This window comes from Bubalus kerabau, chromosome 20 (genome assembly GCF_029407905.1).
Source record: "Bubalus kerabau isolate K-KA32 ecotype Philippines breed swamp buffalo chromosome 20, PCC_UOA_SB_1v2, whole genome shotgun sequence".
In the NCBI taxonomy this organism is placed as follows: domain Eukaryota; kingdom Metazoa; phylum Chordata; class Mammalia; order Artiodactyla; family Bovidae; genus Bubalus; species Bubalus kerabau.
Genome location: NC_073643.1, coordinates 32576051 through 32593141, shown reverse-complemented (window position 1 = coordinate 32593141; position 17091 = coordinate 32576051).

Sequence of the window (17091 nt, the reverse complement as noted above, 5' to 3'; positions counted from 1 at the left end):
CAAAAATAAGTTGAAGAATCTAGCACAGACTGCTCAGAAACTAACAAATCAACGTGCCATTCACCAAACACACAAGGCCAATTTTCAGCTACACCACCTTCAGACTATTCATAGAGGGGTCCGTTTAACAGAAAACCAGCCTGGGGTCTCCTCTTCATGGTCTTCAGGTCCGCCATTCAATTAATGAAAAGAAGTGACAACAGAAGTTAATAACTATTCCTGATCATTGAAGCATTGGAAAGGGAGGGCTGGGAGGCAAAAGAGCTGGGAGATATTCAACCTGCTGGGTGGAGCCATATAAGCATCCTCTGTGCTCCCTTCCCATCCCCTTTCCACCAGGCAGCACCATGGCATCTGCTCCCAAACTGTTCCCATCCTGTTCAGAAACTGACCTGCATATATATTGGGCTTAATGACCAAATGTTTAAAAATTCATTGCACAAGAACAGCTGAAAGCAGTTGATTGGTTTGAACTTTATTGTATGCACCTTGCTTCCCAGACCGCAGTAAAGAGGAAGGTCAGCTGGTAAACATTTGGGCATTTAAAGAATGAGAGGCCCTGGATTCCCAGCGTCCCTGTCTGTCCTCCTTACTCACAGCATTAGGCCCTACTGAGCTGAGTGCTGACCTGGTGCTTTGTTTGGTTTCATCCGACCATCCTCATTCAGGTGGGTCAGGAAAGATCTGCCAAAGCGGTTACCTGCCAGCTCCCGTCAGACCTCTATCCTGAGAAATTATTTCTGGAAGCATTTTGCTCATTGACTGGGGTGCCATTTCAGTGACAGTAAAGCGGGTGGTTTTGTTTTTCCCTCAAGTATTGTTTGTAAGTGGTTGTCACCTAGAGAAAGATCTCCCCATTCCAGGCCACACTGCAATACCGTGTTCTAGGTAGGCTCGTCCCTGGCTTGGACTTCAGAAGTTTGCCCTCTGTGCAACGCATCCAAGCAAGCACAGACCTCCTGGAGATTTCACAGTTCATCCAGAAACTTAGTCTCAAACGGTGGCGTTCACTTGCAGTAATTTATTGGGAAGAGGGGTTATTTGTTACAGCAATGACTGCTTAGTGTGAGAAAGCGGCCTAATTAGTTGAAACCCCAGTTTACAGCGGGCCTCCTCAGTAGGTAAAGCCCTAACTCGGGACAAGCCAGTGCAACTTTTAAGTTCCATTCCTTATTAGCAACACTCTGCTCCATGCCTTCTCTTCCTTCTTGTCAGCTCTACTTAGCTCAGGTTTGAGCAGTCTAACTCTAGTCATTATTGATATGAACAAACTACAAAGAAAATAAGGCAGCGATGCATCTGTTAGAAGGAAGATGTTGGACAAATGCGTTTCTGCTTGGAGAAAGAGGGATTAAGGACCTGTGGAGGAGACGGTGTGCATTTTCTTCCCGCAGTTTGAAGCTGTTTCCTCTTGCGATCTCATGGTGTGGACCATGCTTTCCACCCCTGCCATAATTTCTGTGATAAAAATCACGTCCTTTTGTTTTAATGGGGGGGTTCTTGGGCATAGGAGCATATGTGTATTTTAAACTCACTCTCCTCTTTAACTGATTTATTTCTTTCTTCTTTATAAATTTCCCCTTCACAGTGTGTAGCCCTTTGTCATTAGAATGATAATCATAATAATAGCGGGAATGTAATTTCCCATAATGCTAATAGTAGCTGTGTGCTCATACACACCCAGTTTATTCTCAGATTCATTTACGCTCTGACTTCTTCATCTCATATTTAAATACAGCAGGTGTTTATCTTCATCAAGGCATGTTTGTTGAGCTCCTCCAGGGAGCATGGGGCTGTCCCTAGGTGCCATGGCTTATACAGGGCAGATTCAAAGATGTGGAAATGTTTACTTCCCCTAAGATCCAGGAGTGCACATTTTATTTCATTTCTTCAGATGTTGTAAGTGGAAGAACCTTTACAGTACTTCTGCTTACTTGAAATTCCCTCCGCTGCATGTGCAAGGACAGACAGACCAAAGCATATTATCTTGCGTCATTGAATGTGTCCTGCTTTTAATGTGGTACTCTGCCTCAAAAGTGTAATTGAGAGGAATTCTCTTTTTAAAGCCATTAGATGGAAAGAATAGATGGTGATTATATAAGTACTGTGGAGGTTTTTTTTCCCTGAAGCTCTTCAGCAGTCTAAGAACATGACAGTAATCTTCACAGCGCCTTTATGATACAGGTGGAATTCAGTTGTACAAGGAAGTTAAGTAGATTTCCTCAAAATGAATTATGTAGAGTAATCATAATAACATCCTATTTCTTAAATCATGATTTTGATTTTGAAAAGTGGTTCCTACTAGCCTTCTTTTTTTAGCGACATATTCTGATGTATTTAAGAAGAATGGAATAATGGGAAACTGTTGGTAATTTATTTAAAAGGATTCATCAAAAATAACAATGCAAATGTGCAAAATATATACGGTTGTTAAATCTCAAAAGAAGAAGAAAACAAAAGCAAAAAGCACTTTATCTTGTTGGGGCTTCACAAGAAACCTCGTGAAGTTACAACACAAACAGGGAGGCCCCTATTATGCAGACGAGGATAATGGGGATCATTCATGATCATATGGCTAACGGCTGATTTGGTCAGGACCTGAGTTTGAATTTCCCAATTCCATCTAGTGCTTTTTCTTTTTCTTTTTCCTATTCAATAGTAGGTTGCTCTCTGATAACTACTGTTAGACTCACAATTTAACATTGAAATTATGGACCTAATCGTCTAATATCTGAAATGACTTTCATATAGAATCTCTGAACTAATCAGACAAATTATGGTAAAACTTAAGCTATGTCCCCATTTTCCAACAAAAACTTAAAATATGTTAATGTTTTCTGTCTATTAAGTATCTTAAATTTGGTTGGATAACAGGGTGTTAAGGGCTGAACTTCTGGAGTAAGTCAGATGATCAGGGTGAGCCTGGGTAAGTTGTTTATACTCTCAAACCCCCAAGAGCCCATTGCCATAATGTAGGTAATAGAAACCTCTACCTCAGAAGGTTGTTGTATTAAATATTATGATACTGTATATAAAGTGCTCAGCACAGTGTCTGTTCTGGACTAAAAGCTCAGTAAATAATGTTGATTAAATACAGTTTTTAATGGTGGGCTACCAAATTTCTATTTTGAGTACCTTTAAAATTCACAATGGCTATGAACGTTTAATATTGCTACCTAAAAATGAAAATATTACAGAGAATTTAGGCTATATGGGAAATAGTTAAAATAGGTATACCTTGGTCACTTGGTGTATACAATTTGAGTACATCCACCATGACTCCAAATAGCAGGACCTAAAAGAAAATAGACTCAGGCTGTTCGCCTTATGTGGAGTCAATAGCAATGGGGATAAAACATGAAAATAACTGAAGATAGTGTGATACTAGTTTATTGGTATCCAAAAAAAAAAAAAAAAAGCCATGGTTTCAAGAAATGACTGGACAGTTCAAAAAGACCATATCTTTATCATCAGTAACTGTGAAAAAATGCTCCAGATCATGAGTGTTCAGAAGTAATAGTGAGATACTCTTACTACCTAACAGATGGTCAAAGACATTATTTAAAGTAATAGTGCAATCGCTTGTAAGGATGCACTGAAAATAGCAACCTCATACATTTTAGGTGGAAATGAAATTCTAATAACATTCATGAAAAATAAATTTTGTACATGGTTCAAACCAACAAACCCATATCTGGTGATCTGTCTTACCTATAAATACAAAGACATATATTTCAGTGTTATTTATAGAAGCCAAAAGCTAGAACCAAATAAGGGGTAATAATATTTATGGTAGGACTTTGCTGGTGGCTCAGATGGTAAAGCATCTGCCTACAGTGTGGGCGACCCGGGTTCGATCCCTGGGTCAGGAAGAGCCTCTGGAGAAGGAAATGGCAAGCTACTCCAGTACTCTTGCCTGGAAAATCCCACGGACGGAGGAGCATGGTAGGCTACAGTCTATGGGGTCGCACATCCACATCACGAAATGTGTCTTTATTAAAAATTGATTAGTCCTCTTCCAGTTGACTTGGAGTTTCCAAGAAAGCTTTGAGATGAAAGAATAAGATGCAGAGACAGGTGTGCCTTATGATCCCATTTTAGTAACGCTAACAACATACATAGAAGTTTGTATGTTTCACACTCAGATATATGAGCATTAAGGAAATTAAAGAAGAATGCACATGAGTGTCAAGGTAACTTATGATGTGCAAGGGGTAAGCAAAAAAAAAAAAAAAAAAAGTACACCAAAAAGAAAATATAGACACATTCACACACCACAGTGTGTATTACATATCCCTCTTATTTAAGACTATGGCATATGTGTACTGTGTATAGGTTTTTTATATGTATGAAGAAATTAGAGGAAAAAGAAATTCTATTTGACTCTATTAACTTATTGGATGTTAATAGAGTATAGAGTAAAACAAATCACAGTCTTTGTATGGTTTGATGGTATATATTTAAAGGCAAATTAACAGATTAAACATGTGTGTGTATGTGTGCACATAAATATTCAATCATAGGGCAGTAGGGTAGGCCTTTTAGGCCACATCCAAATGGTTGTCTACTTTTGTAAAGTTTGGAGGGATGCAGCCATGTCTCTTCAGGAGCTGTCTATAGCTGCTTTCTCATGACAAGGGCGAATTTGAGAAGTTGTTATAAAGACCATATTACCAGCAATGACTAAACTATCTATTCTGTAGAATTTTATAGAGAAACTTGTACCTCTAGTATGTATGACTGTATATATTCACATTAGCAAAAAGGAAGGTGAAGATGTACACCACACTATTGGTTATATCAGGGAGCAGGACTTCATGGGGATGGGAAAACAATAATTAGCTTTTGTTTCACTTCCTACCATAGGCATGTATTAGTTTTATAAGTTGAAAACCAGTCAAGAGTACCTGAAATTTAACAGTTTCAGTTCAGTTCAGTCGCTCAGTTGTGTCTGACTCTGTGACCCATGGACCGCAGCACACCAGGCCTCCCTGTCCATCACCACCTCCCAGAGTTTACTCAAACCCATGTCCATTGAGTCGGTGATGCCATCCAGCCATCTCATCCTCTGTTGTCCCCTTCTCCTCCTGCCTTCAATCTTTCCCAGCATCAGGGTCTTTTCACATGACTCAGTTCTTCGCATCAGGTGGCCAAAATATTGGCGCTTCAGCTTCAACATCAGTCCTTCCAATGAACACCCAGGACTGATCTCTTTTAGGATGGACTGGTTGGGTCTCCTTGCAGTCCAAGGGACTCTCAAGAGTCTTCTCCAACACCACAGTTCAAAAGCATCAATTCTTTGGCGGTCAGCTTTCTTTATAGTTTGATTCTTACATACATACATGACTACTGGAAAAACCATAGCCTTGAGTATCTGGACCTTTGTTGGCAAAGTAATGTCTCTGCTTTAACAATTTAAATAAAAACAAAGGAAAATAGCCTTAGAAAATTTATATATTATTTAGAGATAGAGATTATTTATACATCAAAAAAATGCTAATCCCTATGTGTTAAATACAAGGGATATATATGTGTGTGTGTGTGTGTACACACACACACACACACATATATATATGTAAGTAAGACAGCAGGAATTTGGGCCATGCAAGAGACCAATATAAGATAGTATAAGAATGCTATAATGAAGATACATAAAATGTGCAGAGCAGCAACCAGTTCATTGAGGGATTTGGGAAATGCTTCACGTGGGAGGCAGTGTTTGAACGGTGTCTCAAAAGACAAGTTTGTGTTTGTCAGGTGTGGAAGGGAGTTGCCCATGCAGAACTGAACAGGAAATACAGCAGCTCAATGGCAGAAATGAATGCGAGCCCCTGGCTCATCCATACAGCAAGTATATAGGCATGACCCAAGAGTAAGTGTGCAGGGAGATGGGAGGGAGTAAGCTTCAGGAGCCCACCGTAGGTTCAAAATTACAGGTTGGCCTCACCTTTGAGAAAGTGATGTAGGTTACTTCGGGCTATGTTGCATCAACAATGGGGAGTCACTTCAGTGCTTTAAAGAAATGAATATCGTGAGATTTACGCTTCAGAAAAATGTCTCTAGCATTTGTGTGTTTTATCAAGTGCTAGATGGGCACATGAGCAAAGCTACATGGAACTTTTCACATAGACAAAGCCTTTCAGTAAACAATAAACCAAAGTAATGATAGCAGCAAGCAATGAGTGACGATTATGTATCAGATGTTCTTTGAAGCACTCTACTTATATGAACTCATCCATTCCTCACATTTCATAGATCAGGGATCTATAAGCAGATCTATAAACAGAGAAACAGCGAGGTTAAGTAACCTGCCCACAGTCACAGAATAAGTGGGTGGCAGATCTGGGATTTGAACCCAGACAGTTGGGCACCAGCCAGCACTCCCAACTACTGTGGCCTTCCATTTGAGGCAAGTCAAGAGTAGTCTTATCTTTAAGACATTTCTTTACCTCCCACCAGGTTCCAGGTAGTGTGCAAAGTGCTAGGGGTACAGACCTGCTAAGAGCTTACTCCTAGTCTAATACCATGCTGGCAGATGGATTGATTGCAAGTGGTGCATTGAGAAAGACTATGACTTTCCATTCAGACTCCAGAGAGAGTTTGGTGGTTGATAGACATGTTCGCTGTGGCTGAGGGAAGTGGTATAGACTGCACAAGATAAGCTGACCTCATTATCACTTATGTGGATCCCGTAAGTGGCACAAGAGTCAGAGTAGGCTCATCCTGTTTAGAATGGTTGCCTGAGGGAATTTGGGTGACATGGGTGTATTTCCATGTGAACTTTTATCAGATTCTGCCCCTCCCCACAATACCCACCACCCACTGTACTCATCCAATTGCCCTGTTCATTAAGTCAATTCTGTAAGACTCTAGGTCACTGCTTAGAAATGCAGACTCCAGGATTTATTATTGCTGTCTCCCAGTGAATACATGAAATTCACTTTAGTTGAAACCACCCAAGCATGACAACTCTAATAATGATGTTTTAATAGTGTCTGCTGTGTTAAAGTTTTTTGAAATCTGATATCTTACATGAGCTAATATAAGCAATATCACAGGCTCCCATTTTTTTTTTAATAAAACAGTTCCTTAAATGAGGGACTCAGTTGTACTGTACTGATAAAACCTAATGATTTCTAAAATGACGTTTTACTCCAATATTTATAATTTCATTGTTAACCAAGATTGTATTGTGGTCTTTCAGAATATAAGCAATAATGTGCCTCAGTCCAAGTACATTGAATTCACCTCAGAAAATTTAGGTAACTAATTATCCAAAACTACTGAGGCGGCGACTGTTTGCTTCCTGTATGATTACAGTCTAATGTAGGGTTTTTTTCTGTAATGGAACAAAAATAATCCAAATTCTTTACTCAGTATGCTAACTGGCTACTCTAGAAATTGCTGTTAGGTTACTTGCAAATTTTTGTATAATGAGTATTCAGGTTCAGCTTAAAAAGGTTGACATTGTTTGTGGGGGGAGGGTAACAGATGTGTGCTGACATAGTTTTAAGTGAAACCAAGCCCCGAAGAAGCTCAATAAACAAAGGACAATGTTTGGAAAAGAAAGAAGCTTGTTTCCTTTGATAGGGTGCATGGAATTTAACCAACCTGTGTTTATAATTACTGTCTGGTTTAGTTAGTGTGAAAGAATCTACTTGTTACTCACTTATAAATAAACAAAATAGATCTACTTGCCCATTCTGCAGCTGACTTGTTGGAGTTTATTTTTCTTTTTCTTTCTCTTTTTTATTGACTACAGACCACTTACTTTATGTCCAGATTATGTTTTTCCATTCTAAACATTCTTCTGGTTTGGGGTTTTTCTCCCCCTTAAGTATTGGACTGACTTACAAAGATGCCACCTTCTCCCAAATTTCAAGTCTTTCCTCCTGCCTCCATCAAAATTGTAAATTACTACCTTTAGTAATTTACATGTAGCTTGTTCTGCTCATGTGCCCACATGTGGATATTAGGTTGTATACCAGAGGCAGTATTTTTTTCTGGCAAGCTCGCACAGAGAGCAAGTTGCTACTACCCAGTTAATTGTAAAACAACATCAAATGAAGGCTGTCAACTTGGGGCCAAGTTGACAAGAGAATGTTGTGTAGCATATGAAGTCAATCATTTGGTCCTTCTAAACAGGGATGTATTTTTAGATGAGAAATTAGATCTCACCTTTTAAATACACAAAAGTGAGGCTGTATAATTTTGTGAAGAACTGGAAAGCCAGTAACTCTTTTGAAATTTTCCCTTTGAGATCTTGGCTATTGGTAAATTTACTATGTTCTATAAGTCTATTGTTAGTTCATTAGAGTAGGTATATTCAGTTAAACTTTTGAGTTGGCTTTGCACACTGCTTCTTTTATTTTTCCCTCAACTTAAGAATTAATTGTGCCCACATAAAGATAGGTCATAAGGAGCAAGATATTGCATTTTTATTTCCATGTACTAATAGAAAAAATATATGAAATCTAGTTAACCAAATGCTTTCTCAAAATCATCTTGCTCCTTAAAATTAACATTGGACTATTATTTATTATTGAAATCATTTTTCAGTGTTAAGACAGGTTTTTACTAGGGTGTGGGTTTACCTTTTATGAAGATTGCATTAATCCATCATGAAAATTTTAAAACTCAATAAATTCATTTTACCATAAAAGATGTATAAAGCCATAAGCATTTTCCAGATGTGGCTGTGGATATAAGTAAAGAAAACTCGTCTGTTCTGAGAGAGGAAAAACTGTTGACATTTCTTTGAAGTGTAATCTCTTTTGTTTATTTGGTTTTTAATAGCTTCCAGCAGTTAGCCACATATTTTTTAAGTGATGCTGCTCACATACTTTTTTAAGTTGTGAGTGGCATTAACTTACTGCCATAAATTTCAAAGCATAACCTGTAAAGGGAGGAGTCCTTCACTGAGATGGATAATTGAGTAATGACCACAAAGTGTGAGGCACCATTTTCCTTAGTAACTGTTCTAAGTGGGAAGTGACGGGCAGCAAGGGGCAGGGGGATCAGTGTACTATTGTTTTGATCTTTACTATTTATTTATAAATGGCAATCTGTAGCTGTTGCCTATTTAAATAGCAAAACATTTTATCCTTCTGTCTGTGTCCATTATTTGGCCATTCAGTGTGAGCCAAAGAAAAGAATCCAGAATTTTTCAGATTACCATGATGTATATCACCCATACCCCAGGGTACAAAATGTGTGCGTGTATGTGCGTAGGCTTACACAAATGTGCTGTAAATGAGGGGAAATTTTTAGAGTGATAAAAAAAAAATCGTTAAAATGGACTGAGTGGCTGAAAAGTCTGTGACACTGAAAAATGGAAACTATTTGGAAAGTAAGTGAAAACTTAAAAAATAGATGTGTACAAGCTTTTGACATTTCATAATGATTTATATAACAGGCTGCATGAGAATTAATTTGAAATCAGAGGTAATGCTAGCTGTAACCTACTGCAGAGAGCATTCAAGGTTGAGGAATTTATATATATATGTGTGTGTGTGTGTATGTGTGTGTGTGTGTGTGTGTATATATATATATATATGTTAAGTTTGAGGACCATTTCTCATTCTGTCCAATCAATGTTTTTTAACTATTACTTATAATAATGTGATTCTACAAATCTTAGTAAAGTGGCCGTTGTATATATGAGTGTATTTGTACATACTATTTCTATTTGTAAAAATTCTAATGAACAGTTGTATGCATGCCATATTTAAATACTGAGGTTCTCTTTGATTGGAATGTATTTTTACATATCCAAGCCAAAAAGTAGTCCTGAGGTTTCAAGAAAATGCTATTAAAAAGATATACTTTTATTGGTATAAATAAATAGAAATATGCCCTGTAATTTTGAAGGAAATCATAGGCAAGATCAACTTGCTTCATGTTTTTAGTGCAATTCTAAACAATGTGCTGAAAACACTGGTAATAAAATTATTTTAAGGGATGCTCCTTGACCAGCAACTTCAGCTACATATTAAAATTTGCTCTGTTTTTCATGTGTTTTCCATCAAGGAAGTCTGTGGTTACCTTCCTGATTCTGCTGGACTGGAAAAACATAGCTAATATGGTGTGATCTGGAGAAAGCTTTGATGCAGGGACTTTGCAAATAAACCTCCAGATGCCATATGGTTTACATTCATCTCTCAATTTATTTCCTATAAATGTCTATTGAATATTCCATTGAACCAACACATGTGAAACTAGAGCTGAAAAAGAGAACAGTATACAGAATACTTTGTGGCAGCAAGTGATTATCATATTTCTTTCCCGATATTGCTACCAGCCTTAAATGCATGGTAAATTAGTCAAATGCCAAAGTTCTCAGACTCAGAGCGAAAATAAAGAAAAACTATTTCAAGAGTTATCAAAACAAACACTCCATTTTTCTATTTGGGGTAATGTAGTGCACGCGCTGGAGTAGGAGTTATTTGTGGCAGTTCTAAGTCCTGTGTTTAAGTTGCTGCCATTTAAAGAGTAAAGTTCTTTATGCCTCCAATGTAGAAATGCATGCGATTTGCAGCAGCAGAAAAAAAAAAAAAAAAATTAGAAGGAGAATTTTATATGAAGCGATTGGGACATTGACACATTTTATATCATTCTCTTTGGTTCCATTCTGTTCTAGAATCCAGGTACTAACCCCTCTTTTCTATACCAAGGAGATAGCAAATAATTCTAAGAATTATTAAGTTTGCTTCCTAAAGTTGTCTCACTTTCCAAGGCCAGAATTTCCAAAGATTGATCTCTTGGATGACTAGAGAATATCCTGGAATTTTAGAGAATCTTTTTTTTTTTTCCCCTCAATCCATCCACTAAATTTTTTTCAGTGAAGAATTCCTTTTTTTTTTTTTTTTTTTTGGTCCAAATCAACAGCCCTATGAAAATTAAGCATGGGGCCTGGCAACACACTCATATTACTTCCAGTGCCTCCTATTTGGCTTTTAAATGGTGATGCCCGTACAGGCGAAATAAGCACTGGATACAGGTAGGGAAAAGGGACGGAGGCCAGTATTTTGTTGCTTTTCAGATTTCAGTCTTCCAAGACTTTCATTTAATGCTTTGGTTTTAAGGGTTTGATAACTTAATAAAGCAAGTCAGAAAAGCCCAACGGATCAAAGTGTGGCAGTTAAGTCTACAAGCGAAGAACTACCGAGGCCTTGAAGACAGGAAAACAGAACAGTATTTCCTCAGACTGTAGCCAGCCCACAATTCGCCCCCTGGGACTTCGAAACTTTGAGTTTTCTACACCATCAACTCAACACAAGATTAGGTTTATTTCCTAAACAAAAACCCATGGCATCAAACTGAAAATCATCTTTCTTTGGCCAGTGTTTTATACACATTAGATCAAAATTACATTACAAATTTATACTGCCACTTGTACCCAATACCAGAGAGGGGGAAAAGGGTAATAAGAAGAGGGAGAAATTACTTAAGATGACCAAACTTTTCTTTTGTGTGTCATTTTTCTTTTTTTTAACAATACCAAAGCTGGAGTTGAGAAACCCTAAATTAAATTGTAGGCCTTTGAATTTAAAAATAAGCATCTCATTCGAATTTTTTTTTTTTTAATGCATGAATAGCAAGAGAGAAATCCCATGTTGTTTGTTAACTGTGAAAAATACTTGAGATGTTTTTCTGTACTTTTCCATTGTTATTATTAGTGTTGTACAATGGATACAGCCACAGTTTCCTTTGAAAATAAGGGCCTTTGAATGACTGAATGGAGCAGCATGACAGTGAACAGAGAGATTCAGATCACATGGGGATAGTTTATTTGTAAATAGAGTATATTTCCAATCAAAAAATAAAATGCTTTGACCAAAGAATTTTATTATTTACAAAGAAGAAAATTCTAATATGTTCATTTCCCATCTACATAAGTAGGTTTACTGTTTTCTAATTTTGCCAGTTTTTTCTTCGTCTTCAAAAATACTCTCAGGTTAAAATTTCTTGGAGACTCACTTTACTGATAGTCATTTTCTTTTTTTCTAGTTTAGCATTTTTGTTTATATAAGTAAAAATGCTTCCAAAAGAAAGCAAGCTGCTTGAAGATCGGTGCATTTTATCTTGGGGCTACAGTGTGGGAAGGAAAAACAGCTTCAGACGTAACATTTCCCAAGTGTAGCTTGCTCTTATCTCATTTTTGAATCAAAATTCCAAAGACAAATTATGTGTGCCTCTTAAAAATAAATTTCCCGAATCTAATTCCATCTTAAAAGCTCAGTCACAAGCAGTAAATCACATCATCAAAACTGCTGCTTGTGATTGTGGGTCTCTCTGATTCCATGTGAGCCTACATTCCACAAGTATGGAGGATGATTAAAGTTAAGAATTTCTACATCTCCTTCCCTCTGGTTTCACTGTGAGCATGACTTTAGATTTACTAAAAAAGGAAAAAAATTAATGTTTGACTCCTCTGTTCCCTAGGCTTCTGAGGATACCAGTGTCTCCTACAAGGTGTAACTAACTTCAGAATCCAAAAATTGCCTCTTGCTCACCTCTCTGGTCCCCAGCACACCAGAGGATTCCAGTCTCTGTTCTGTCTGGGATATATGCCTTCCATTAATAATCTCAGAGTTAACCCCATGTCCCCAGGGCCTTCATCCTTGCCAACTGGTGGTCCTCTGCTCAAGCTCTCGCCAACTGCTCCTGTGTATGCCCCTTGGACAGGCCTTCCATCTGAACTCCACAAACTTGGCACTTCTGTTAACTCCCCTTAGAATCCTACTGCCAATCTAGATGCAAGATTCTGGAAATAAAAATCACCCAAAGATATTAATTTTGGGGGACTGGCTTTTCAACAACAAATACACAGACTTTAAGTTACTATGGTCCAGAACGGATATATCTGCTAAGGCAGGAAGGGACAAGACACAAAACCTGAGGGGCATTGCAGTTTACCAATCATAGTGACTTATATTTGATTATCAAGGTAGTCTGGCAAATTAAATAGTGTTGCTTTCTCACTATTAAAGAGAAGGCGTTAAAAATCACTCTAAGACCAAAATTTCTCTTAAACTTATTTTCTTGTAATGGATATAGATAAACCCAGGTGTTTTTAGGGGGAAATTATGATCAAAGTATTGGAGTTTGAAAAAGCAAGAGAGAGATCTCCAAGTTGTTTCCTCTTGGAAAGTATGTGTTTGTGTCCACGTGCGTGTGTTTTCTAGGTAAGAATGTTACGACCAGGATTCTTGGCCTTCCCCAATCAATAGCAACTGATCAGAGGTCAGACAAGAAATTCAGGCAGATTTTTATTGGGGCCCCGCTACAGCAGGGGAGGGGAGAGAAAACAAGCAGTCGGTAACCTTACCCCCTCCCCAAGGAGGTGGGGGATGAGCCGGTTCCCTGTGTGGAATCCAAGTAGGGATGTGTCCAAGGATTGGGCCAAAGAGGTGGCTTAGGTGGTTTGCTGACCCTCCTGATGGTGGTACATGCAGAAGACATGCATAGTATCCTGCTTTTGCTCCCAACACCCTGTTTTTGGCTCTTCAGAAGTGACAGTTGGCATTTCGGGTCTTTTTGCATATCTTGTCCATTGCATACTGTTCTTTACAGTCCCTTATAGTTTCTGTGTATTTTGTTGCTCGAGGAGATGTTTGTCAAGTATAAACACTACAGCAAAGGGTCTCAAATCCCAGTCTGTCTCAGGAAGAGTGAAGAAAAGTCAAAAGTTCTAGAGTAGAGAGAGTCTCTCCTACTCCCTTCTGGTTCATCCGATTGGAAACTCTAATTGGAGAAAATCTCTAACAGGACTTAGGTATTTCAGTTTTCCTTAAAGGACATCATGATCCGTGAAAATAACAACAACCAAAAGATATCTCTCTTTCAAGCATTTCCCCCTCCTTGGGAGTCATTCAGCTTGGACTTTTCTGGGAGAGAGGCATCATTTCCACTTTCCTAACACTAGAAATTAGACCCAAAGTGTAAAATCACACAGTGATCAGAGAGATGACACAGTATAAATCTGAAGCACACCTAGATCTCAAATAAAGTATAATACAAGCAATTTTTGGTTGATGATGGTCAAAATATAAAAATCTGAGAGTAATGTAAGTGCATTGTTGAAGCAGAGCAGAGATGTCTTCCTTACATGGAATATATACTTCTCAATCCCTTTCTCTCCAATAGGCACGGGTAGGAAACAAGCTCCTCCCCTGGGAACTTCTAAACCTGAGCCAGTCTTCTCTCTGCAGAAACGATACATGCATGAGGGGCATTATTTGTTAAGATTCTTGCATTGCCACCAACAGAAACACACTCTAACTTAAGCAGAAAAGGAATAGACAAACGGTTACGATGTGTCTCTATGGAATTGAAAGAAAAAGAAGGAAATACAGGCTCAGAAGAGGCAGCTCCCAGTGCAGCTGTGGGGCTGGAGAGCAGTTCTGCCCGTGTTCATCCACTGCTGGATTAATGCTTCTGGTTCTCTTTTTGTCGTAACAGCCACTATCCTCTTCAATCCCATGGGTCAGGTTGAAAAGCAACCTGCACAAGTGAGCTTGCCATCAAATGAGGAAGCAAATACAAACATCCTTATAGATGACACGAAAGAATTAAATGGTAAAAATACCCAGAGCTGTTTGGGTCCAGCCTTACAGAGCTCAGATTACAAACAAATCAAGATTGCTGGAGAAATATCAATAACCTCAGAAATGCAGATGACACCACCCTTATGGCAGAAAGTGAAGAAGAACTAAAGAGCCACTTGATGAAAGTGAAAGAAGAGAGTGAAAAAGTTGGCTTAAAAGTTGGCTTAAACATTCAGAAAACTAAGATCATGGCATCCAGTCCCATCACTTCATGGCAAATGGATGGGGAAACAATGGAAACAGTGAGAGACTTTATTTTGGGGGGCTCCAAAATCACTGCATATGGTGAATGCAGCCATGAAGTTAAAAGACGCTTACTCTTTGGAAGAAAAGCTATGACCAACCTAGACAGCATATTAAAAAGTAGGGATATTACTTTGCCAACAAAGGTCTGTCTAGTCAAGGCTATAGTTTTTCCAATAGTCATGTATGTATGTGAGAGTTGGACTATAAAGAAAGCTGAGCGCCAAAGAATTGATGCTTTTGAACTGTGGTGTTGGAGAAGACTCTTGAGAGTCCCTTGGACTGCAAGGAAATCCATCCAGTCCATCCTAAAGGAAATCAGTCCTGAATACTCATTGGAAGGACTGATACTGAAGCTGAAATTCCAGTACTTTGGTCATCTGATGCGAAGAACTGACTCATTGGAAAAGACCCTGATGCTGGGAAAGATTGAAGGCAGGAGGAGAAAGGGATGACAGAAGATGGGATGGTTGGATGGCATCACTGACTCAATGGGCATGTGTTTGGGTAGACTCCAGGAGTTGGTGATGGACAGGGAGGCCTGGCGTGCATGGGGTCGCAGAGTCGGACACAACTGAGCGACTGAACTGAACTGAACTTCAGCATCTTTGGGCCTCCAGTCTTATCTATGAAATTAACTTAGACTCAGTGACTCTTAAATTCTTTGTGTACTCACACATTTGTGTTTTTAGAGTCTGATGTATTATGTTTTATATAGTAGCATTGAAATAGGTGGTGAGCTAGTGGTAAAGAACTAGCCTGCCAATGGGTAGGCTGGGTCAGGAAGATCCCCTGGAGAAGAGCATGGCAACCCACTCCAGTATTCTTGCCTAGAGAATCCCATGGACAGAGGAGCTTGGCATGCTACAGTCCATGGGGTCACACAGAGTCAGACAAGTGACTGACAGAAGGGTCAGAAGCATTTTAGCACACACACACACACACACACACACACATGCACTGAAATAGGAAAGGGTTGCACACCCACACAATTCCTGTCTATGTCTTTTCACAGGATTTGACATATAGCAGACACATTGACTCAAGTAAGTGTCATCGAGATTTCCCTGGATGCTTTAGAATTCAGAACCACAACATAGTTTGTAAAATCAAAGAAGACCTAAGTTTCTGGTCTAATTGCCGGTTGGTAGCAATGACTATAGAAATGTTGAACCTTTCCAGATGGTCTGTTGATTGAGGGTCCCTATATGCTTTGTAATACTCTTAGTATTAAAATACTGTTTAAAAATTCCTTTTTTCCATTAACTCAAACTACAGAAGCCAAGCATTTGTGGTCTGCATTTTATGCAAGGCAAGGATAGGCTTAGTTGGACCAATACTTTCCAAATATCATACTATTGAAGATATTCATCTTTATTTTTCTATACTCTTCCTCTATATCACTCAGTGAGTTCTCTGGAAATAAAGATAGATTTTCCATGTCAAAGAAAAAAAAACTTTCCATGTATAAATTTTTGTTTTATTGAATTTTCTTCCCCATTCCCTCTGAGTAGATGCCATTTTCCTGTGTCATCTCAAATAATATATGGGCCACTACCTGATGATAATTTACTAGGCAAGTGAATGGAAAATGCTTTCATTTACATGATTAACATTTAATTAACATTGTTAATTAACATTGATTTTTTTTTTTAACTTTTTCAGCTGAAGTGTAACACTTAACATTGACCTCAACTTTTAAAATAAAAGCTAGGTGTTAGGAAAGCCCAGGAAGTTGATGATTGATAACATGTATTATGATCTAGCTTCATGTGATCTGGGTGGAAGTTATGAAGTAATGTGCATTGTACCATATAAAATCCTAATGATGGTTAATGTTAGCTAATTAAGATGAACAACGAATGGAGCCAGCCTGGCTCATAAGGGTATTAACGTCCTATTAGAGTCTAACAAAATATTATTTTAATCAAATCCATAGATAGTGAATCATTTTAGATTCTCACTAAGAAATATGTTTGGAATCAAATTAGACATTAAAGCCATATTCTAATCATTGTTGCCAACAGAAATAATATTAAACTTATTCTTGAATTTAATGCTATACCATGTGAGTTTTCTGTTTCGTTTTGTTTTAATCTCAAACATAGGTGTATGCCATACTGTATATTATCACCTAAGAAATTATGAACATTTGCCACATCCGTTTTTTTTTTGAAATATCAGATATATTTCATGTTAACCCACTGAGTTTGTATAAGTACATGTAGGTAGTTCAAAA